The sequence below is a fragment of the Equus quagga genome, chromosome 7 (genome assembly GCF_021613505.1).
Source record: "Equus quagga isolate Etosha38 chromosome 7, UCLA_HA_Equagga_1.0, whole genome shotgun sequence".
In the NCBI taxonomy this organism is placed as follows: Eukaryota; Metazoa; Chordata; class Mammalia; order Perissodactyla; family Equidae; genus Equus; species Equus quagga.
In genome coordinates, this window is record NC_060273.1 from 113,884,294 (window position 1) to 113,907,251 (window position 22,958).

General features: G+C 40.7%; 1 long non-coding RNA gene across 2 annotated transcripts; it reads left to right on the forward strand.

Annotated features, from left to right (window-relative positions):
* The first annotated feature begins 28 nt into the window (after positions 1-28).
* LOC124241995 (uncharacterized) lies at positions 29-22,520 on the forward strand. 2 transcript variants are annotated; one of them, XR_006889363.1, is made up of 4 exons: positions 29-316; positions 2,428-2,540; positions 12,581-12,722; positions 20,941-22,520. It is a non-coding gene; the product is annotated as an uncharacterized LOC124241995 (long non-coding RNA). The 2 variants fall into 2 exon arrangements; XR_006889364.1 differs by lacking the exon at positions 2,428-2,540.
* Positions 22,521-22,958: the final 438 nt, after the last annotated feature.

Below are 22,958 nucleotides of genomic sequence, written 5' to 3' on the forward strand. Positions count from 1 at the left end.
CTCGGTCCCGAGTCATCACCCAGAGACCCTCCCCGCCCCCCAGGACTGCTCAGTTCCCCGCGGGGCACAGAGAGGAGGGGCTGGAGGTCTCGGGGTTCCTCCCCAGACTTGCCCAGACTTAGCTGGCAGTTACGCAACGGGAGAGCGGGACCCGGGCGTGGTCCGTCTACGCCTGGACGCTTCTCCCTAAGAATCTCGAGAATTGGACACCTTTTCTGCAGTCTACCCCAGCGTGGCTAGGAGAAGAATTTACCAACTCAAATCTGGCCCAAGCGTGGACCGTCTAGATAAGGAAGCGGATCACAAAAACAAATTGGTCTGTGTGTGTGTGTGTGTGGGTACCTGTGTGCTACGTGTGTGGGCGCGCCTGTCATTTTGTGTCATTTTAGGTTGGGTTTTAGGGGGGACAGTTTTGAAAGTTTAATAATGTTTTATGAGTAGGAAGCCGTAGGTTCCGATCCAAATCCAAGAACAGTCTCAAATTTAAACCCCTATAGCCTTTCTGCGGGCCTGGCGGGTTTTGTTTCCGAGGCTGGATTGCTTTTGTCTTTGGCTCCGCTTAAAGAGGACTTCCTGGTTTGGGCTGGAAGTGAAATGTAACGAGCCTGACTAGAAAACTTCTTTACAAACGCTGTCAGCCTGCGGTCGCTGCCCTGCAGTTGCTGCCCATTTGTGAGACCTGACAGAAAAGACCTGTTACCCTGCAATGGCATTGACACTTGGGGCCTGGAGGTGACCGCTCTCTGCAGTGTTGTGTTTTGGGTAATTGGAGAGAGAGAGGACAGATTGTAGGGAAGATTTGTCATGATACATAGAGGTTGGCAGAATGGAATTCTTGCTTCCTTCTACATTATCGTTTTTAGGGATTTTGACTTCCCTTTATTCAAGGGACTGGCTAGCCTCATTCTTAATGGAAGGAGCAGGCAGAAATGATTTAAATGTATTTCCTTTTAAAGGGTTCTACAATCTTTGTGTCTAGTATTTCCAACCACAGGCTGCAGTGCAGGAATTTATAGATAAAAATGAAACAACTTGGACATGGGGTCTATGATTGTTCATTCAAGGAAAATCGATTGGTGGCATGAATTACATTCATAAGTGGGGAAAATATGTCATAAGCCTGAAAAAAAATGCTTTTATGATTGTGACCAAACAGTGATTTAAACAAACCCCAAAACTATAGGGGTGAGGAGATAGGCAGCCCCACCTCCAGGCCCTGGAACTGGAACCCTTTCCTTACCTGGGAGCCTAGAGGGCCCAGATTCAGGTTTTAGACCCCTGAGTATATTGTGCTAACTCTGGAAGAAGAATGGTTCCCATTGAAGTTTGAGGTATTTTCTAACGGGGCTTATAAAATTGAACTTAAACCAGTTAGTTCTATATTTTTTGAAAGACTTCCACGGCAAGCATGGTGAAAGGAATTGTGGAGAGAGTGACATAAAGATTAAAAATACACATTCTCTGCCCTCCAGGGACTTACAGTTTAGCTGAGGTCGTATTGTGTTTGTAACACATGGTCATTTGGGTGACATACGGCGTGTGAATGAGCACAAATGTGTTTGAGGAGTTTGGGGTGTTGTGGGTTTTGGTGATTATAGGAAGGGCAAGGAGCAGGCTGGCTGGCTGGTGGAATGTGGACAGAAGAAGAAAGAGTGGAGGCAGTTCAGGAAATAAAAAGGAGCCCACCCACCCGGCTAGAGCTGCTGGTCCAAGTACAGGAGTAATCAACACATTGATCAACTTATTTTCTGTGCAACTACACTGTGCTACATGATGTAGTTGATATCAAAATCTATAAGAGATAATGACCTTCGCTTTAGGGTTTTGCTCAAGAGTTGGAACTCGTATGAGCAGAACGGTGTGAGCTAAACAGCACGCTGATGATTATAAGTAAGAAGAATTTCAAAGAAGTTGAAGAAGGGGGTGATGTTTTCCCTTTCTTTTGTAGTCAATGAGGAATTTGGAACTTTGATACCATGATCAGCTTTTGGGCATGTTGGGGAAGGTTATTTTAAGTATATATGGCAACTTTTGCTACATTTTTCTTTGTACATATTAAGTATTTTATTCCTTTATTTACTCAGTAACAGCATGCCTGCTGTATGTCAACCTCAGTGGAGGTACCAGGGACCTCCTACACTCAAGGACCTCACAGTCCAGCAGGAAAGACAGACAAATAAATCCATAACCAAGTGACCGTGGGATAAGGGCAGTGGCCTGCAGTGGTATTCCAAGAGCACTGTAGAATGCTGAGGAGGGGCTTCTCCTTCTGACTGAGGGGCGGGCAAGCTGGGAGAGGAAAGAGCTCAGGGGCTGCTTCCTCCCCTGATGTTGACTTGACTGTTGACTTGAGTGAGTTGAAACCTCCTCTGAGCAATCTCCATGTTGTATGTCCTGTTTGTCCCCACTACTGCTGTCCCTCTTCAGAAACTCGTCACTTCTTATCAGGAAATGTGTAAAATGAGAAAAAGAAAGAGAGGACGGAGGCCAGAGCAGAAGCCAGTGGAGCCTGAGAAGGAGCTGCAGTGGAACAGAAGGAAGTGAGTAGAGAAGTAGGTGCCTAAGGCCAAGGGAGGAGGGCTTTCTAAAAGGAAGGGCCCGTCCACAATGTAAAATGTCACTCAAAGGTTGGGTGAGACAATGGGCAGAGTGTCCATTTGATCTGACAGCTGGCAGGTTTTTTGGTAACCCAGCCGGTGGGTAAAATTGAGCAGGAAGCAGAGTTTGTTCTGAGGTACCCACAGTTTAGACAGTTGCCTTCACTTTGGATGGTATTTCTTTCTACACCACCACATACCCCTGGAAGGGACGTTCCCCCAGAAAAACCTGGGTCTTCTGGCTGACAGCGAAGTGTCCTCAACCCCACTGAAACTTACCTGTCCTATCTGCCATCTTGAGACTTTCAGCAAAATTCACTCTACTCCATAGTGATGTTTTCCTGAGTAAACCAGAAAGAAAGGAATCCTTGTAAACAGGCGAAGACTAATTATAAAATATGGAAAGGCTCTCAGAGCCTCCTTTCCCTTGTAACATGCCTGTATCCGAGTAGGAGCTTCATGCTTCTGACTGTTGAATCATCCAGAAGAATGGCTTCACTGGTGAATTTCTGTGCATAAAGGAGAGGAAGGTGTGCTGGCGAGGTGGAGAATATGTTTAGACCACAGGAGGCTTGCTGTGTGCTATGGTCCCCACAAATCCATATGTTAGAATCCTAATGCCCAATGTAATGGTATAAGTAGGTGGGGCCTCTGGGAGGTGATTAGGTCATGAAGGTAGAGCTGTCATGAATGGGATTGGTGCCCTTATAAAAAATGCCCAAGAGAGCTCCCTTGCCCCTTCCACCACATGAGGATACAGGGAGATGTCCTCAACTCTGAAGAGGGCCCTCACCCAACCATGTGGGCACCCTGATCTTGGACTTTCAGCCTCCAGAACTGTGAGAAATACATTTCTGTTGTTTCTAAGCTCCTCAGTCTCTGTTATTTTGTTGTAGGCAGTCCCAATGGACTAGGACACTGTGCTTCTCAGATCCCAATGGGCTTGTGCGTAGATGCAGATGGGGTGGGGGGAGGAAGCAAGAATGGAGATGGAAGGATAGAGGGACAGAGGAAGAAGAGAAGAAAGAGAAAAAACAGCAGATGATGTAGTTTTAAATTCTCATTGCTGCCAAACAAGAACGTGAGTCACACTCCTACCTGGAGCTGGGCCCTCAGGTTTCATTTCTTATCCTTTACATCCCTCCAGATAGTAAAACACCTGCAAAATACCTTCCGGCCTTGTTCTTCAGTGTGACAAAATGTCCTGCTTCTGGTCTGTGTGGCCCAGAGAGGACTGAGATCATATCTCCTTTTCTGGGCTTATTAGGGACTGCTCTTGGGATCAACCCCTGTGGAGACGAAGGAAGGATGGGCAAGGTGAGAAGGTGAGCTGGGATGGAGATCCAGAAGAAGCCTCAGATAACCCTGCAGGGAACGGGGAAGACAGGACGCCCCTTAGAGATGTCCAAGGTCAGGGAGAGAGGGCTGAGCCTTTAGAAGCCTGCACTGACAGTCCTTGGATATGCTGGAGGGGCCAGGAGCATGGCATTAGGGCAGGGAGCTGGCTCCTGTAAGCTGTGGCAGCCCTCAGAGGGGGCTGACAGATGAGGGTCAGCTGCTGGTGCCGCTGTGCTTCCGGGAGCCAGCCAGGGTACGGGCTCTTTTATTCCTGAAGGGGATTCAGGTAGTTTGTCACATCCATTACACTCCTCAATGCTATATAACACCAGAAAACTTTGCAAAGAGAATGGTAGAGGGAATAAATATTGCGAAAGCATGCTGTTGAATTGCTGTATCATGGAACATTAAGTTTGAAAATATCACCCATCTAATTAAATTTCTCCCCCTTTCACAATGACCGTTTCCTTCTAGAGGGGTCATTGAAAAACAATTTGTTTCACGGAGCAGCCATGCTGTTAATACTAGTCTCTAGATATATAGAAGCAACGATTTTACAACTGTGATTGCTATGAATGGTTAGAAATAAAGGGAAAGCAAAATTTTTATTTTCTAGTTTTTTCTAGTGGTATTAAAACAAAACAAGATTTCTCTATAGGTCTGGCAGCAGGCAAGGAGGTAGGTATGAGACAGCCCCTGCTTGCCAGGAAGCTATAGGAACCTTTCGCTCTCTTCTGCTTCCCTTGCTAATTTCCCTTTGGTTTACAACTTTTCATCCTCGGGAGTGTGGGTTCATGAAAAGACCTTGGTTCTCAGTATGATCTGTGGGCCAGCAAATAACTAGCACTGTGCGATCATCCCTCTTCAATGTTTATAGTCCTTGATGGTTCCTCAGTGCCAAGAGGATGAAATTTAGACCCCTTAATATGGCCTGCTGGGGCCTGCAGGCTCTGACCTGGGCAGCCCCATCTGCAGCCTCGTGCCTTCATGCCGCTGTGTTCCAGCCATGCCCTTCTGCTTTCAGATCCCAGAACATTCCCGGCTCTTCCCAGCTCCTGCCTTTGCTCATTTTCCCTCCTCTGGAATAAACCTCCCTTTCCATGCCCAAAGCTCTCTCTACCTTTTCCCAGCACTGCATTATATTGTAACTGTCTATAGTCCCAAATAAAACCCGGGATCCTCATAGCCCAGACCCAAATGCAGTGTGTATTTAAAGAAACAGTGCATTCTGAGGTAATTAAAAGTATTTTAATCTTCACCGCAATCTCTTTACTGCAATTGAAAAGGCCTGAATGGCAACACAACCTGAATACTCAGCAAAACATCTTAAAAATCCTTTCTCTCTTTATCTTACTCCCATTATCTCCCCCATGCTCAGCAACTTCTTCTATAAACTCTTCAAAAACCAACCAGAAGATGCTATCTTGTCTTATTTCTCCTTCTTGTTTCCTTCTACAATGATGTAATTCTTCCTAGAGGGTCCAATGGAGGTGACATTGTTGTGAATATTAATATGTTCTTTGATCTCTGTCATAACTGTTTATCTGTAGCCACCGCTAGACTCCATGATGAAAACGATCATTTTAATTTTGTTCACACAACTTGAGACTATGTATGGCACACAATATGTCCTCAATAAATATTTGTGGCATGAATAAGAACACATTACCGGTTTTTTCCAGGCTAGACTTCCTTCTCCAAAAGCTGAAAGAAATAGACTGGGGAATTTAGAAAGACACTTATAATTGAAGTGGTCTCTGATCATATCTGCTCAAGAGGTCAAGAGGAGATCGGTCTAAACACTCCAGTACTGTTCGTATTGAATGGCTCTCACAGTTGATAATGATAGTAAATAACTCAAACATGTATAGTACTTCCTATGTACTAGGAACTGTTTTAAGAGTTTTGCGTGTATTCACTCATTTCACCTTTATGTGGTAGGAACCATTATTCTCCCCAACTTACCAGTGAGGAAACTAAGGCCCAGAGAGGTTGAGTAATTTGCCTTGGGTTACACAGCTGCTCAGTGACAGTATTAGCGTTTGATGAAGGTAGTCTAGCTCTCTGGCCTGTGCCCCTGACTACTGCTCTACATTTATTCTCTGCTATACACACAACAACATTTATCATGGAATGTGAAGGGGGATGTTTCCATATGAATGGGATGCGTGATTCCTTGGGGTGGGGAATTGAGATTATATTTCAAAATGAGTGATTTAATATCTGCAATGATAAAAGTGAATTTTTCTAAGGTACTTTAGTTCTCTGTTCTTCAGAGTGTAGCTGGAGAATATTAAAATAATACTTCTAGCCAGTCACAAAAGGTCGTATATTGTATGATTCCATTTATATGAAATGTTCAGAATAGGCAAATCCGTAGAGACAGAAAGTAGAAAGTAGATTAGTAGTTGTTTAGGGCTGGAGTGGGGGTGTGAGGGCAGGAGGGTGGCAGCTAATGGGTTTGGGGTTTCTTTGTGAGGTGATGAAAATGTCCTAAAATTGACTGGTGATTTACATGTCTGTGAATACACTAAAAACCACTGAATTGTATACTTAAAATAAGTGAATTGCATAGTATGTGAATTATGTTTCAATTAAGTTCTTATTAAAAAATACTTCCTGGGGCTGGCCCAGGGGCATAGTGGTTAAGTTTGAGTGCTCCGTTTCAGCAGCCTGGAGTTCACGGATTTGGATCCTGGGTGTGAACCTACGCGCTGCTCATCAAGCCGCGCTGTGGCAGTGTCCTACATACAAAGAAGAGGAAGATTGGCATAGATGTTAGTTCAGGGCCAATCTTCCTCAAGCAAAAAGAGGAAGATGGGCGATAGAGGTTAGCACAGGACCAATCTTCCTCACCAAAAAAAAAAGAAAGAAAGAAAAGAAAAAGAAAAAAAATCCTTACAAACTGGTCTTCAACATGGTGACTAACTATGAATTTCAAAAGAACATTTTAAGATCCTTCCACAGTACAAGAGAGTCACTTAGTCTTCTGTTTACTCATTCACATTTGCAGCTTCTCCAAGGGTTTTAGAAAGATACTCATAGCAGGAATAGTTTTGTTACTTGGCAGATTCACATTGCATGTTGATCAGCTATTTAGAGGAATGAATATACTGCTGGAAAATTCAATGTAAACCTTTAAAAATGGCTATTACAAATAAAAGTTTATTTCAAATATTTTAAGGGTGTTTATTATCAGAAAATTCTTGTTAAACATAAAACTATTTTTCTACTATAATTTTATTTTGGCATAATTTTAGATTTCCAGAAATGTTGCACAGATAGTACAGAGCTCCCCAGGTTCAGTTTCCCCAAATGTCACCATCTTGCGTTTGTCAAAGCAGAGAAGCCAACATTGGTATATTACTCTGAACTCAACTCCAAAATTTTTTTGGATTTCACCATTCTTTCACTAATGTCCTTTTTCTGTTTGAGGTTCTAGTCCAGCACATCACACTATAGTCATATCTCCTTACACTCTTCTGTAGAGTATGACAGTTTTTCAGGCTCTCCTTGCTTCTCATGATCGTGACAGTTTTGAGAGTGCTGGCCAGATGTTCTGTAGAATGTCCCTCCCTTTGAGTTAATCTGATGTTTTTCTCATGATTAGGCTGGAGCTGTGGGTTTGGGAGAAGAGCACTGCAGTGGTGAGTGGCCTTATCATTACATTGCACTGAGGGTAGGTGGTATCCATGTGATTATCACTGGTGATGTTAACTGCGAATACCTGGATCAGGAAGGTTTCTCCTTGATAATTTACAGTCTCTCCCTGTCTATACTCTCTTCTTGGGAAGAAAGTGTCTCAGTCCAGCCCACACTCAGATTATTATTATATTTTTTTTCAGGGGAAGATTCGGCCTAAGCTAACATCTGTTGCCAATCTTCCTCCTTTTTCTTCCTTCCCCTCCCCCCAAAGCCCCAGTACATAGTTGTAAATTCTTCTAGTTCTTCTGTGTGAGCCGCTGCCACAGCGTGGCTACTGATAGACAAGTGGCGTGGTTCTGGCTGTTGAAGCAGACCATGCTGAACTTTAACCTCTAGGCCATCAGGGCTGGCTCTCAGATTATTTTTAAATGTGAAAATTATTCCTATCCTATTTGTTTCAAATGTAATATCCTTTTTCAAGATTTTCAAAGATTATTATAGTTAACTTGGATTCTCCTTTTCTTTAACGTCTAATACTATACTTTAAATTTTTTAAGTTCTAGTGTTTCGGAAAGATAGATATTCCAAATTATATGAATAAGAATGTGACTCTGCTTTCCAAGAGATGAAATGTGAGTTTCTCTAGTTCTTTTTAAATGATGATCTTTTTTATTTTAAGATGCCATTGAGTGAGGAAACACTGTAAAGTCACCTCAAAATTTACTAGTGCCAGAGGACAATGTGGGAGAATATTTTTTATAATCTTAGATTGGAAAGCTCCCTCTAAAATATGAACACAAAACCTAGAAGCTTTAAAGGAAAAGATTAAGAAATCTGACTATATTAAAATTTAAAATTCTTCATAGAAAATGAATGTATACATAAAGACAACATAAAAATGACTATAAATCAATAAAATAATCAACAATTCAACAGAAACATCACAAAGAATACAAATAGAGAATTCACAGAAAAAGGAATATAAATGGCTGATTTACATGTGAAAAGACACTTCAATCTGACTCAAAATAAAGCAAATATATATTAAAATCACAATCAGATACCATTTTTATACTATTAGATTGGGAAAGACAAAAAAGATTAACAATACACGGCACTGGCAACACTGTAGAGAAGTAGGTACTTTCTCATATTGCTGATTGGAATGTAAATTGATGCAACAATTTTGGCTGGCAATTTGGCAAATATCTGTTGAAAATGAGGTAATTGTATGCATCTTTTCACTAGTGATTCCACTTTTAGGAATTTCTCTAACAAATATACTTGCATATGGCATGCACAGACACATACAAAACTGTTCATTACAGCACTGTTTATAATAGTGAAAAACTGGACTCAAGCGAAATGGCCACTGATAAGGAACAGTTAAATGTAGTATGACACAATCACATACTAGGATATTATGCAGCCATTTAAAAGATAGATTCCTATGAGCTGATGGGGACCATCTTACAAGATGTATTATTACCTAAAAAAGGCAATGTGAAGAACAGCGTATGCAGTATTCTAGTATTATGTAAAAATGAAAAAGGGATGTACATTTTATAGATAACCCATATAACCACATAGGTATTGCTTGTATTGGCTATTTCTGGAATGATACATAAAAAATTGCAAATAGTAGTGGCCTCTAGGAGGAACCTGGGAGACTGGGCATGTGAAGTGGGAAGAAGACTTACCTTTCATTGTCCATCTTTTTTTATTACTCAACTTATTTCTTAAAAACCAATACACAGTATTTTTTAAATTGTAATTCTAGGTAACCAATCAATAAATATTATATATCAATGCCTATATAATTTACAGGTAAACTTCATAATTTAGAATTCCCAGAATTTCTAACTTTGCCTTGTTGAAGCAAATTGTGCTTCTAGAAATCACTTACCAGAACAATAAGAGGTGAAGGTCAAGCTTAACTGGTGCCCAGCCTCTCTGTTGTGAACTAGCAAAAGAAAAGTTGTAACAGACACGCTATCTCCCGTCCCACCATCTTCTTCTGGAATAATTTTGAGACTTGGATTATTTTGTTTGTATGAGTGGCTTGGCTTTTCTGCTGGGGGTAATGGTCCTGTTTGTGCTGGGGTTAGGTGGAGGGGATGGCTGGCGGTTTGTTGCTGCCAGTGACAGATACAGAACTGTGAAGGAAAAACAACTCTCTTAACTCTTGGTTCTCCACACCTGCAGGGTCAACAGTACCCTTTTGGATTCATCGTAGTGTTTGTTAATGAGATCCGGTTCAAACACCAAAGGCATTGGTAACATGAAAGCATACGCTGAGAGTGACTTGTGTTTCAAATTGACATGCGTAGTTCTGTGGAGAAAACAGCCTTCTTGCAAAAGAAAGCTTCTTTGCTTTGTAAAACTGTTTTGCTTTATTAGATTTTTACTTACATGAATTTTGGATTATTTCCCAAGAGGTATCACTTTGTTTATTGTAGCCAATATCACTTTTTATGATTAGATCAGTTTTCTTTTTTTCAGTGTTATGGGTTGAATTGTGTCCCTCCAAAAAAGATATGTTGTAGTCTTAACCCCATTGCTCAGAATGCACCTTTATTTGGAGACAGGATTTTACAGAGATAATCAAGTTAAAATGAAGTCATTAGGGTGGGCCATAATCCAGAACGATGGGTGTCATAAAAAGGAGAAACTGGGACATAGATGTGCACGCAGGGAGAACGCCATATGCAGATTGGAGTTATGCTGCCATAGCCGAGGCCCTTCCAGAAGCTGGCAGAGAGACCTGGAACAATCCTCCCCCAGCACCTTCAGGAGCATGGCCCTGCTGACATCCTGCTTTTGGACTTCTAGCCTCCAGAGCGACAACAGAATAAATTTCTCTTGTTCTGAGCCAGCCCTAGCTGTTATTAGGGCGGCCCTAGCTAACTAATACACCCAAGATGGAGAATAATTGGATGCAAGTGTGGAAGACCCCAGTTCAAAATAAGCTCGGACCTTCTCCGGTTTTTTCCTATGTGAGGAATTTGAGTTTGGCATTTAGTCTGGAAAGAGTAACTACCTTCTCAAATTAGGTTGTGTTTCCACAACATTCCTAGGAAGAAAGGCTCTAACATTACTTCTCTCTGTGTTGACTGACCTACCTTATAGGTCATATTTCCCACAAGGCTTTGGATCTTTTTACTCAGGTTGTTTTTTCCCCTCTTTCAAAACTCACTCTCAGAACTTGTCTGAAGATTCACTTCCTCGTTGGTCTTTCTAGTCTAACCCTTTCGGAATAGGGTCACCCAGCCACATCCATGAGAGCTCTACAGTGTCAAGTTTACACTCCTGACTTCACAAACCTGTTTATTTCTCTCTGTGTTTTGAAGTTTCAGCACTTAAATTAGTATATTTGTATATTATTTTTCTTTAAATGGTAAAATCTTTGAAGGGAGGGTTCCTTCCATAAGTGTTAATAAATGTAATAGTTACAATTTATAGAAAACTTATTCTATACCTCTGTACTGTGAGCCTAGGAAAGAACACACACACACACACACCCCCTACACGCTCATTCATGGTCACACAGAGCCAGGAAGTCATCACAGGTTGGACTGACTCTGAAGCCCAGCCTCTGGGACTCGTACTCAGTGGACGGCCTGTTCAGCAAAGTCTGACTAATGGAGCAGTGACTCCTCTCTTGCTCACTGATCTATCCCAGGGCCTAGAAGAGCGTCAGCACACAGTAGGTGCACTGTTCATATTCTTGTTGCAGGAGTAGTTTGTGGCTCTGTACATGCATGACTATGCTAGAAGAGTAGAGGCAATCATAGGGAAAAAAACCTCTCCAGTCCAATTATATTAGATTGAACCATCTAAAATTGCCTATATTAAAAATTTTTGACCTGCAGAGATGGTAATTTCATATAGTTTAATCTCATACAATTGCTAAAAGGATTTAAAGCTAATAGAAAGTTCAGCCTTTTGCTGCTTGAATTGTTTTTAAAACCTTTTTATTTTTGTATGTCAGTGAGCCTCAGACTCCCACTGCAGCCCTTGGTTTCTGACAGGGACGCTACATTACTGTGTTTTTGTCGCTATGTATTCCTGACCTTAGTGGCTGACATAGCCGACATTGCGTTTCAATAGGTATGGTTAAAGTTTCTTCTCCCATGAAAGTCCACTGGTACTTGGAATTGGGACTGTAGCCTCTCCCAGGATCCATTGTTTACACTTCTCTTAAATATTTGAAACCAAGGGGCCAGATTTCTCTCTTTCTCCTTCATTCCTCTGCTCTGTGGCCCAGATCAAGCCGTTTCTGCCACCTTGGTTTCTACCTTGATCAGTCGGTCTAGGCCAGTGGAGAAGTCTGTCCAAAGAGGCCTGGGACCTGGTTTTGGTCTTCTTCCCAGGACTAACAATGTGACCTTAACCCAACTGAGCAGTTTCTGAGCTGTTTCCTGAGCAGTGAAATGGGAATTATGTTCATCCTACATGCTTCACAGATTTATTGTGAGTGTTCAAACTGTAAAATGTTATTCAAATGTGATGCGTTTCTCTAGCATTGCACCTAAACTTCAAGTCATTTGAGGTAAGGAAGGTTAGCCAAATCCTGGTAGGCATCGCAAATTAAGTAATAATGATGGTGATACAATAGCTAACAGCTGCTGAGAACTTTCTCTGTGACAGACACTGCTGTAGACACTTTGCTTGAATATTCTCATATAATCCTTATAACAACATCATAAGTTAGATGCTATTACCATCCTAATCTTATAGTTGAAGAAACTGAGTTATGGAGAGGTTAAACAGATTACACAGTAAGTGGCAGAGCCAGGTTTTGTATCCGTGCTTTCAGCCTGTGGAAGAGACATTTAATGCTCACCAAATATCCACGTACTCCTCCTCATTCCCAGAGTCCCTTGTAATTAGATTGGCCTTGTGAATAGTTCTGGCCAATGGGCTGAAAGTGCAAGTGATATGGGTCACTTCTAGGTTGAAGCATGAGTGGTTATGAACTTTCCTTTCCCCTGCTGTAGGCCTCAGGTTGAGATGATGACATTACAAGATGAAAATAGCATGGATCACTGGAAGCAAGCTGCCTTGGGGAGCCACTTGACCTGCAGTGGACGTTGCATGAGAAAGAAATGTACTTTTAAGTGATCGGCCACTGACGTTCAGGTTTGTTGGTTACTACAGTAACTCTATCTTGTCCTGACTAACATGCTGCTTCTTGAAGTAAATATATTAATATTCTTTCTTTGCATCTAGAAATCATAAATTGTGACTTGGAATTTGAAATTAATTATCAGATAATTCTTGTCTAACATGCTTCCTCCTCTAAAACTTTGCAGAATTATTTCATGCAATTTGCAAAGTTCTCTTCTGCACTTTCTCTAACCATCAGCCTAAGATACACTTTCTATATACACAATTTGTCTACATAATCGTCATCTGTGTGTGTGTGTGTGTGCTAGTATATGTGTGCATTTATTGAAGGATGGGTGGGGGAAAGGAAGAAAAAACTACGCAAAAGAGTCTTTACTGCTTCGTAAATGTATACCATACTTTTAAAGATAGAGATAGAGAAGCTTTGAGAGAGATTTTTTTTTCAAGAGACTAGAGCAAAGTAAATATTTAGAGTTGTGTTTGGAAATTTATTTTTTGATTGTAACATTGAAGTATTCATTTGACTGATGTATTGCAATTCTTCTTTCTGCTGTGTCTCTCACAACTGAGCTTGGATGACAATGTAAGTAGACAATCTCGTTCCAAGAATATTCTGAAAATTTTTTTGAACGAATAAACGTACACCCAACTAGGACTATAAATAAATGTGGCTTTATGGAAATAATGCTATTGATTCAGTCCTCTTCATCCCAACTATCTAAATCAGACAAAAATTTTCTGGGCCTGAGCTCTTCTACAAGAAAGCCCCGCGTAGTCAGGAAGGGGAAGGGTAACTTGTGATGTTCCTCTACTGGGATGAGAACTTGGGCTTCTCTGCAACGTTCTGCAGAGGACGCCCCTTAGGCCTCTGAGACATTTGGACTTGGGACAGGGCACCAATGATACGCCTAGGGGACTGTGTGTGTGTGTATGTGTGTGAGAACTACTATTGGCTAGTTCTCATGGATTTTTTTAAATGTCATTATTTGATTATAGCCTTCCCTCTGTTGTGTGTCCTGAATTGATCCTCTAATTTTCTTCTCCTCTCTCCACCATCCCTTTCTTTGTGAGTCTCCCATCTCATTTGAGGTTGGAAAGGGGTAGTTACCTTGCTGGGTGGGATGGAAGAAAGGGCCTGAGGTCGTAACTGCCCTCTATAGATTTTCACCCATCTCCTTCTGTTCAGCCCATGCCCCACCTCAAAATCCTGGACGTTCAAACTGGCCTTCCGCCTGGCTCACTTCTGTCAGGAGCCTTCCTCCAGGCTCTCAGCTTGTTGCATTCTCCATCCCGTAAAAGTCAGCTGCCATGACTCCACTCACACTTTCCGTTTTCCAGGAATGTGTTGGTATCTCATGTCTGTAATTGTCTCCTCTTCTATTCTCTTTATCTTTGTGGGTTTATAAGTTTCCTTTTTGCTTTAAATACATTTACTCTCTTTTTAGTGGAGTTTCCGGAGAGAGAAGGGATAAAGACAGGTGTTCAATCTGCGCATTAGATCAGAAGTTCCCGGTGACACGTTTAAAAAAATAACAGCCCTGCATGCTATGGATTAGTAGGCTCATTTTACTGTTAAAGATTCTGAGTCTCAGAGAGATTCAGCAAATGGCCTAAGAGCTCTCAGCTAAGTACCAGACTGTTATTCAGACCTATATTTAACTGAGTCCAAAGCCTATGCCCTGCGCCAGTACAGAATACTACCAGCAGTAGTCACCTGGGCAGAGCTCAGATGACCACTGTCAGGGATGGTCCTGAGAAGACACCTGATTAATGCAAGTGGGTCACAGGGATACTTTTAACAAAGATAATTGGTTTAATGTCATTTTAGCTACAGCATTAAATAGGGCTCAATTAAAACCCTACAAGAGGGACATAAAGCAGAAAAGTGAACTAAGTAATTCACAGTACCTAATTAAAAATTAGCTACAGATACAATCAGCTCATGGCACACCTACAAGGAGGAAAACATATGTTTAGGTGTCTCCTCTGTGAAGCCTCCACTTAAATGCCATGTGTCATAGAGCCTCCTGACACAGAGCATTTGGCCAAGCCCACTCGGGGAATGAGTTATACACCACTTGTTTGTTTTACTGTCTACTTTTGACATGCATTATTTGGGCATATGATTATCTTTCCTATATTAAAATGATGCGATGGAAAATATAAGATGTGATATTTGAAGTTTCTGGGAAAACAGAAGCTGTTGACAGAAATGGTGGTCACAGGGACTCCAACAATGAAAGGCTGACTGGTACATCTTTCAGAAGGAGCACACACACTTATACATAGTATAAGATTTTACTTGGCTTTACTCAGACGTTATCAAGGATAAGTTAATCAACTAATAACTTGCTGGTAAATCAGAATTAGGGGAACAGAAAGATGAAGAGTAAGAAAAAGCAAGCAAGTCTGATCTGAATCTTCAAGTATATTGTAAGACATGTGGAACTGGAAGCTGACCTGAATAAAGGAGAAGAGAACGATTCAAGACCATGTAGGTTTGTGCTGAATTTTGGAAGAACTCAATTTATAGCAGTCTTTAAAAGCCAGATCAAGGAGCTCAGCCTTTTCTTTTTATTATTTTTATTGTATATTATGTGTTCATGGTAGAATAATTAATAAAATATAAACTGGAAGAAATATAAAATATAAAACTGAAAGAAAGTTACCCCCAAACCCTAACACAGCTAATTTATTGATATATAGCTTTATCTTTATCTGTATCTCTGTAAATGTACATGGTATTTTGTAAATGCATTCTTCACCTAACATAGGATCCTGAATGTTTTTCAGTGTCAATAAATAGATAGTAGAAACATTTCAAGGAGATCATAAAAGGAAGAGGAAGATATGGGGCAGAGTGATTGGCCAGGCCTCATGGTGAGTGGGTTTATGCTGGGCCCTGAAGAATATGCAGGATTCAGATCCCCAGGGCAGGAGACTCTCCAGGGAGAACAACAATGTGGAAACCTTCAGGGAAGGGGAAAGGAGTATGGCTGGAGCATGGCCCAGTGGGGAGAACTCCCAGTGGGGAGACAACTGGTTTCCTGTGGAGAAGGGTGAGTAAGGTTAGAAGAAGGATGACAGGCAAAGGGAAAGTTGATAACTTTTCTTTATCTTCTATGAGAACCAAACAGGGAGGAATGGGTTTGAATGGTAGCCCACAGCCAAATAGGATGCCTTTCCCTATAAAGGGAATTATGAATGTGATGTACAGTAGCGACAGGAGGGATTTTCTAGTTATGCTCTGAATTTTTTCAGACTCTTATTGTTAGCAACAGAAAAAGCCAACTGTACTAGTTAAAACAAAAAGGAGGGCAGATTAGTTCCAAGGAGATAAGGGGCCTCTTAGAACTAAAGACTTGGAATGCAACCGGGCCTCACTTGAGATTGGAACTCGTAGCTGGAAGGCTGGAAGGAAGCTTGTCTTCCTCTATCTCCATCTCTTATCTCTGCTTCCCTTGCAGGCCTGCAATGCCCTCTCTCTGCAGGCTGGCTTGTGGGATTGTCAGTTCCCACATTGAATCCCAGGTCTACATGCTTCACGTCATAGTTCTTGCCACTTAGAAAGTTTCTGTCTCTGTCCCCTTCTTACTTTCCTTCTCCAGTTCCCACCTCCCAGTGAGGAAAGCAAATCTGTTTGGGTCAGTGCAAGTCAGGTCTACCCCTGGTCCAATCAACTTTAGGTTGCGAGGAAGGGAGTAGAGTGATGAGGCCCTAATAGGCTACGGGACGCTACTCCAGCGAAGGAGGAACTGGAACGGTCTGGGAAGATGCTCCAAATAGTCCCTGGTGCATGCTCTCAACTCTCTCCTCTCCAGAAATTTGTGGATCTCTTATGTATCGGTTAAAAAAATTAAGATTTTGCAAGAGCCGAAAATGACTTTGAGTATTATAACCAAAGAGAGACTTTTTCTCAACAAAGGGAAATCTGGACATATGATGAACTCACAGGCCATTGAAGAGCCTCTTGGAAATGGCACACTGTGCTCACATGACAATCTGAGCCTAAAACAATAGAAGTGTAGGGAAAAACAACAAAATAAATCTAACACAATTAACTATGTAAAGTGAAGTGATCTGCAGCAAGAAGGAGCAAGACTACCATAAACACAAAGGAGAGGTGATATTAAGCATGTGTTGATACACAAAATCTTGCTCTGTGTGATGGCTTTATTTTCTTGGTTAAATCTAACCAAAGGATTTGCAGTTCGTGCGGTTTGGGTGTGGTGATAGAAGGCTGAGTGAGTCACGTTGATGACCAATTGTGGTTTCTTTTTCTGTATAGTGAGGAAATATGGTTTGCTCAGCATATCAGCCCAGTGTAACTACCTTCTAGATATGCTACAAGAAACAGTTATTAATGGGTAAAAGACATGCTGAGAGAAGAAATGAGGACAAGGCCTAAGGAAAATTGAGGTGACTATTTTTTGAGTGAGAGGGGTGGGTTAAGATATACATAGAAAGGATAAGATAATTAATTTGAAAACTTCTATAGCACAAGAATGCAGTAACTCTTATAACTAAAAGTTAATTCCTATGAATCTCTTTGTCTTGGTAAGTTCCAGATGGAAACAGCCATTAAAGAATTACTCTGGCTTTGTCAAGCATTTGAAGCAAGCTGTTTGCCGTGGAGAGAATTGGGCTGCTAATATTTCTGTATAGAAAATTAACTCAATAAAATGGTGCTTGTGAGTGGGAAAAGAATGGAAGTTAGAGGAAAATAGCCAGCTTTCAAGAATATAACTTGATTTCCAGAGATATACTTGCCAGCCAGAATATTTACTTGTGTGACTCAGTTTCCTGTGTTGCCTCCAGGTGTGAGGGGCCATAATGAACACGTCACTATCCTAGGATGGGAACACTACAGACTTTGGGTTTGGTGTATTCATTACCATGAACACGTCATCCCAAACTTGTTTTTTTTTGTTGCCTAGCAAATGTTGGAGTTGTTTCAAATAACCAGCCATTCTATCAGCACAAACACAAATGAAACAAATATCTCAATCAAGTTTCCTGAGGAAATGGAAAACCACCCAGTCCCAGGGATGAACACACCTAGGTGAATTCTGGGTGTCAGCTGGGTCAGATATGTGGGTCTAGATCAGGGCTTTCCTAGAGTACTGCTCAGCTATATTAATAATAATAATAATAAATGCAATATAATAATTGCAAGTAGCATTTATTGCACAATTATAGTACACAAAACACTGTGCTAAATGCATTAATCATCACCTCATTAAATCTTCAGAATAACCGTAGGAAGTAGGTATTCAGTTTTATTATCTACAAGTAATAGATAAGTGAAATGAGGTTCAGAGAGAATAAATAACTTGCTCAAGGTTATATAGTCAGTAAGTGTCAGAGTTGGGATTTGAACACAGCCGTGGGGATCTAACGTTCTTATACTTTGCCCAGTCTGCTGTAGTGCCAAAGTATGGTGGCCTTCAGCAAAAAAACAGCTTGGTCTTTACTTGGCTCTGGTTTTACATCTTTATAGGAATTCTGATTCAGGTATATATTTGTATAAAAATCTAAACCTAATTCTTTTAAAATATTTTTTTAAATTTTAGAATAATTTCAGATTTACAGAAAAGTTGCAAGGACAGTATAGACAGTCCCCAGACAGGCTGCATCCAGTTTCCCCTATTGTTAACATTGCACATTCCTATGGTACATTTGTCACATCTAGTGAACCAACATCGGTATGTCACTATTAACTAAACTCCATACGTTGTGCAAATTTCCTCGCGTTTTCCCTGATGTCCTTTTTCTACGCCAGAATCCCATGCAGGACACCACATTACATGTAATGAACTTGGCTCATTAGGCTCCTCTGTGTTGTGACAGCTTCTCAGAAGTTCCTTCTTTTTGATGACCTTGACACTTTTGAGGAATATTGCTCAAGTATTTGAAGAATATTCCTCACTTTGGGTTTGTCTGATGATCTTTTTCTAGTCTGGGGTTATGAATTTTGGGGAAGAAGAGCCATAGAAATGAAGGGTCATTATTGTAACATCATATCAAGGGAACGTGCTATGGACATGATTTATCACTGATGATGTTAATCTTGATCACTTGGCTGTTGTGCTTGTCAGACTCCTCCACTGTAAAGTTCCTTTTTTACACTTTTCTGTACTCTTTGGAAGCAAATCACCTAAGCACAGCCCACACTCAAGGGGTGGAAAGTTAAGCTCCACCTCCTTGAGGAGGGAGTATGTGCATAAATTAGTTGGAGTTCTTCCATATGGGATATTTGTCTCTTCTCCTCAGTTATTTATTTATACAATCATTTATTTATATCAGTATGGACTCATGGCCATTTATTTTATACTTGGTTATATCTAATACTACATTATTTACTTTGTTCCTTGAATTGTTCCAGCTTTGGCCATTGGGAGCTCTTTCAGGTCAGCACCTGTTTCCTTTCGACGTGCCCCCATCATTTAGTTTTTTTTTTAATTTAAAAAAATTTTCTTTTTCTTTTGCTTCCTTTTGGTTTACTTTGCCGTTTTCTGTATAGCTTTTGAGCTGACAGTTTGGTTAATTTATTTTTGATCTTTGAATTTTCTTCTTAAGATTTTTATTTTTTTAAAATTTTTCCTTCTTCTCCCCAAAGCCCCCCGGTACATAGTTGTATATTTTAGTTGTGGGTCCTTTTAGTTGCGGCATGTGAGACACTACCTCAGCATGGCTTGATGATTGGGCTAGGTCTGCACCCAGGATCCGAACCGGTGAAATCCTGGGCTGCCCAAGCAAAGCACGCAAACTCAACCACTTGGCCACCGGGCCGGCCCCCTCTATTATTTAGTTTTTGAACAATCCTTTACTTTCTGGCACTATAAGATGCTTCAGGCTCATCTTACTCATTCCCTGCTGCAGCACTAGAGTTAGCCATTTCTTCAAGGAGTCCTGATTCCTTTTATTGGAAAGTGGTATTAGAAACCAAGATCTGGGTGCTGGGTGTGATCATCGTTACTGGGGTGTCAGTGCCTCGTTAATCTATACCAAAAGCTTCATTCCAACCTTCTTCCTTGTTTATTTGTAGCTTTCTATTCCAAAAGTGAGAAAACAGGATCCTATCATCTGCCACTATTTACTTATTTGTTCAGTCCCAGCTTACATGTACAATAGTTTCAGAATTCTTAATCTGTACCCCCATGAAAAACAACTTTATCAACTATAGTACAGTATTTATGTGAAGTTCCCTTTGTCTTTAGTCTTACAGTCTCTAGTCAAGACACTGCTTTCCAAAGTTAACTAATTTTTTAAAAAAATTTTCTCTGATTACGAAAACAATATAGTTTTCTCATTGAATATTTGGAAAATAGAGGTAAGTTTAAAGAATATTCCATAATTCTATATTAATCACTGTTAATATTTTTGTTCTGTCTCTCTTTCCTCCTCTCTCTCTATGGATGTGTATATATGTACATCAATACAGATATCTCTTTATGTATGTTTTTCTCTCTACATGTAGCTCTCTCCATATATGTATCTCTCTCTGTATATTCATCTAAGTATCAAAGGAGCAATGTAGTCATCAGTGCTTATGCAGAAGATTTAGAAATGATTCCATAACTAGTGCTTAAGCCGAATCTTGATAAAAGCCAAGGGCGTAGAAAAAAATTCTGGTACATTTAAGTGAAGCTAAAATACTTCTAACACATTTCTGTCTGGTGATCTAACTTCCTATAACAATAGAACTTAGGCCCTTTAAGTTGTCTAAATGTCAGGCTGCCCTCATCTCTATTAATAGGAGATGAATCAAGACTAATCTCTCTAGAGAATGCTGTGTGGGCAACTACCCCGCTTTGTTGACCAGAAAGAATCCCCAAGCTATAGATACCCAAATGTCAGGCGGCAAGGATAGGGTTTTTCTTTAAGAATTTTGGCTCCTGATAGTACATGCTTGCCTACAGGTGAGGACAATCCACTAACTCGAAGAGGTGGACTACAGAGGAAACTCTAAGAATAAAGTCAGCTTATTTTTTTTCTCAAACATAGTTTTATATGTCCTTAAAAATACAGATGAGTGTTTGGGTGAGACTTTACATTTCTGTTCCGTAGATCACAGAAGAGGGCTCCGTAATTTTCAGGATTGATCCCAGTGCTTAACCACCCTGATTACAAGTGTGGGTTCCTGCCGCTTAAGCTTCATGAGCTTCCTGGTAAATCCTTCCCTTTTTTTGGTACACCCTCATTGACAGAGTGATTTCATCTTTCCCAGATGAAGAGGATAAATGGGTCCAGAAATAGGAATTGTATGATGCTGGTGTATGATCTATTGATGCTGGACGTGGAGGAGAACCAAGAGTCAAGACATGGATTGAAAACGAAAAGATGAAAAAGCTCACAAGAAGACAACAGGGGCCAGCTCCAAGGCTCAGTGTGTCTAGAGAAGAGGTGAAGTCCTCAGTGGCAGCCTGTTTCTTTTCGGTAATAATCTCCCTAGGTGCTGTAATAGAGAGAAGGAAATGAAACTGAGAAGGGGTAGAGAAATTCTGCAGTGGTAACAGGTTTGTGTGCAACATACGTATCCTTCATTTAGGAAGAAACCCTCGGAATTAGGTGGAGCTGATATAAAATAAGACCTGTGAACTCAAGAGGCCCACAGAAGGTGAACATTTCCTTAGGGTTGATAATGGCCTGAGTATATTCACTCTGTGGTCAGGGGCATGGAAGAGTTGGGCTGCTTATTGTGTTCTTACTACGTGGACCAGAACAGAGTGGTTTGAGCCCCCTGATCAGAAGATAAAGAAAAGAGAAAACTTCAGCTGCTTTATGTAACCCCAATCTGGTACTCTCTGGCACAAAATTCCCAAGGTATTTGTGGAGGTTTCAGGGGTCCTCTGAAAGACGCCAAAGACTTTTCCAAAGGAAATGAAGCAGTTGAGGTGAAGGGTCCAGTAAGCCATTGCTTGCCGCTGTGCATCTTGTACAGTGCATAAAGACACCCAGATAAGGGGCCCTACCTCCCCATTGCCAAGCCTTGTGCTCTGCCTGAGACTTCATCCACTCAGAGAGAAAGTTGGTCCACCTAGGGGGAACTCTTTCTAAAATTTGCATTAAGGCTTTATAAAAGATAGTGGTGACCCAGGGGTCCAGTCATTTTTCTCTAAGGCCCAGCCAACACTTATCCTCACACTATGAACCCTATATATAAGGCCAACATTTAATCTTTAAATTTACTTAGGTAGACAAAATATTGTATGCTTCTTACATTACCACAGTTTGCTTAAATCATAAAATTTATTTATATGGTAAGATTGTTTTATCACAAAGAATATCAACTAGGTATTAATAAAAAAAAATAAAAATTTGTGTTTAGATGAGAAAATAAGCTCTTCTACTTTTATTGAGTTTATTTTTATGTCATTCTTTGGGGGAGATATCTTGACCCTAACTCTCAAAGGTTCATTAAACCAGGCCAGTCTTCGTCTCTTTAAATGTTACTTTATGGTCCTGAAATTCCTTTGGTTACTAATCCTACAACAGTTCACCAGGGGAACTTATTTGCAACATTTGTCCCAAGAAGCTGCCTTCATTTACTCATGGGCTGGTATTATTTCAAATGGAACACTGGAATGTTGGAAAGTCACATACCAGAAAGATAATATAAGTTTGTGGTTATATAGGGCGCTTAGAGTTAACAATCTTTGAGCAGCTGTATGAGTGTACTAGCAGAGTAGACCTGGGTAAGCTCCCTGGCCTCCCTGTGCCTTAGTTTCTCGTTGTGAAATTGAATTTACCTTATATGGTTGCTACAGAAATTAACTAAGAAAAGAAATGTAAAGTGTTTAGGCCTCCACCTGGCACACAGTAAACGGCAATAAACTAAGATATTAGCCTTGGTACAACTGATGTTGGGCTGACCTAAGACCAAACATTCAGCTTCTTTTTAAGATTACTCTGTGTTCACTCCTATAAACACTGCGTCATTTGCATAGAGAAAGATGCTTATCTTTATACTGAGGAGAAAGGTCATTTATTTACTTCATTAAATTGTGATTAAGTCCTGTTTTTTCACGATTTTACATTTTGAGTCTCATTAATTGAAAGTTTATAAAAACATCATCTGAACACCTCTTAAAATATGAAAAGAAGCTCATTTTCACTCATAATAAGAGAAATACAAGTTAAAATTACACCTCGTTACCATTTTCTACCTCTCAGAGCTGGCAAAGCTCAAAAAGTTTGATAATGAATTGTATTGGTGAAGATGCAGAGAAACAGGGAATCAAATAA